The sequence below is a fragment of the Octopus bimaculoides genome, chromosome 8, assembly GCF_001194135.2.
Source record: "Octopus bimaculoides isolate UCB-OBI-ISO-001 chromosome 8, ASM119413v2, whole genome shotgun sequence".
Taxonomy (NCBI): domain Eukaryota; kingdom Metazoa; phylum Mollusca; class Cephalopoda; order Octopoda; family Octopodidae; genus Octopus; species Octopus bimaculoides.
Window position 1 is genome coordinate 623,622 of NC_068988.1, and position 2,808 is coordinate 626,429.

The following is a 2,808-nucleotide window of genomic DNA, read 5'->3' on the forward strand; positions in this document are numbered from 1 at the left end:
TGTGTGTGTGTGTGTGTGTGTGTGTGTGTGTGTGTGTGTGTATGTGTGTTTGCAGGTGTGCGCATGTATATATTACGTGTGTATGGATAGATAGCTGCATTTAAAATCCAAACAGTTCTTGACCCACATTACAGTTTCTTAAGTGTAGATGGTTATCATCGTCGACAATAGACGAGAGCTGGCATTCTGACAAAACAAGCAAGTCCGGATTTCCCAAAATAAGGATATTTTTACAACTGCATGTGCGTGTGTAGGAGTGTGTCTGTGTGCATATATATATATATATATATATATATATATATATATATATATATATATATATATATATATAGATAGATAGATAGATAGATAGATAGATAGATAGATAGATGTGTGCGTATCTGTTTGTGACTGTGTTGTATAATAATGTCTATACATTTCTCAGTTGAGTATATATACAGGACTGACTAAAAGCCGCTCACAATGCCTTGGCCCAGTGAGAACAGATATGTTTAGTTACAAGAAGTAATACATTTTATTCATATCCTCATGCACACACACACACACTCACACACACACACATACGCACACAAACACACACACACACACACACATACCATCTCTGTCTCTATATATATGTGTGTATGTGTGTAAGTTTGGTCGAGCATGCAGATGTGTATAATGGTACGGTCATACACGAAGACGTTGACATATTTTATGCTGAGACGTATATATAAATATTTTGTTAAAACATATATATATATATATATATATATATATATATATATATATATATATATATATATATATGTATGTATGTATATACTCGTATTTGTTATAATTTTACTAATGAGGTATAAATGTTAAAGTATATACATATGTGCTTCACAGTGTGGGTGTGTATACATGAACGCATACACAGTAAAAATGTAAACAATCTTTCTGAGAAATTTATGAGAAATTCAGGTGGAACCAAGTAACGCCTAAATGCATAAATGTACCGATTCTCTGTCAGTTCTTACTTGATTCCCTCAGCATTAAGATGGTGTTACCAAAAGCACTTGATATTTATCGGAAGCTTTCTCAGTATAGATAGATAGACACTTTAGATAGACACACACACACACACAAACACACACACACACACACACAAACACACACACACACACACACACACACACACATCACAGATGGCAAAAAGAGAAACGATCATGCAATCCAGCGAGAAAAGTATTTAAAATAACCGTTAATAGATATGAATGTATAAACTCCCTCGGAAAAGCTGCATGGCGCGAGTACACTCGCTCATACAAGCATCCGCTGGATTGTGTGTTCGTTTCTCTTTTTGCCATCTGTGACAAGCCGCGTCCTGATAGAACTGTAGAACTCGATGAGGACGTCCTGCAAACCCAGATGGAACAAAATCCCACCGTAACTGTTGAGGAATTATCAGAAATGCTTGGATTTGGTAATTTAACTCGTCATTCACGTTAGCACTAGAAGAAAATCGACCATCTTTGGTTTCATGACGAACGGTGTTCTTCCATCAGGATAATGCTCAGCCACATACAGAGAGGATGACATTCCAAAGGCTGGAGCAGTTTGAATGGGAAACGATGCTCCAGCCACCATATTCGCCAGACTTTGCCCCATCTGATTATCATTTATTCCGCAGCGTTCAAAATCCCCTGGACTGAAAAATATGAATTTTGTAGACGAGGTCAGAACAGTAATGGAGGAATATTTTACGTCATGGACAAGTGAATTTTGGAAGACGGACGATGTAAATCGATCAGATAAATGGAAGAGCATTTTAGAAAATGAAGGAGTATATTTTAAATTTAAAAAAAAAACTTTGTTTATCTTAATTTTGAAAAATAAAAGAAGTATAAAAAAGCCGTATTATTTATGGGAAGACCCAGTATATATTTTCAGATATTACAATATCTGAAACAACATTTAAGGCGACGAGCTGGCAGAATCGGTAGCACGCTGAACAAAATGCATAGCGGTATTTTGTCCGTCTTCATGTTGTGAGTTCAAATTCCACCTAGATCGACTTTACCTTTTAGGGTCGATAAAATAAACAGCTCTCCCAAAATTGCTGACCTTGTGCTAAAAGTTGAAAGCAATATTATAACATATGTGTGTGTGTGTGTATACATACATACATATATATGTGTGTGTGTGTGTGTGTGTGTGTGAATGTATGTATATGTGTGCATGTGTGCATGCGTGCGTGTGTGTGTACATGTGTACACAACACACACACACATATATATATATATATATATATATATATATCTGTACATGCATGCATACATCTTTAAGTATCTCTGCGCGTTTGCATGTGTGCGCACATATGCATGGGTGTATTTTGGGAAAGAAAGAAAGAAAGAAAGAAAAAAGAAAAAAAGAAAGAAACGAATATGTTTGACGGGTGAAACTTTCAATGGAGTGAAATTTTCTTTAAGGCAATTTCTGATTTCTTTCGTCTTCATTAATCCGTCGTATATCCACCCTCAGATAAAAATAGATTCACTTTCTTCTAGGCAAATATATTGTAAATATTTATATCTTCATCGAATTATGCTAAAATATAATTGTTCTGAATATGTGGGGGAGTTCTTTTCTGCATTTGAAACGTCATTGGAATTTTTTTTATTGAGGTATTGACTTAAATATTTTCGGCACATTTGATTTATAGAAGTTTTTATTTTCCTATAATAGAAAAGATAGATCTTCTCACGCTATTTCAAGTTTGTATACAGGCAACGGTTTTTGTTATTACGCGCTATAAAGACAAATATATATATATATATATATATA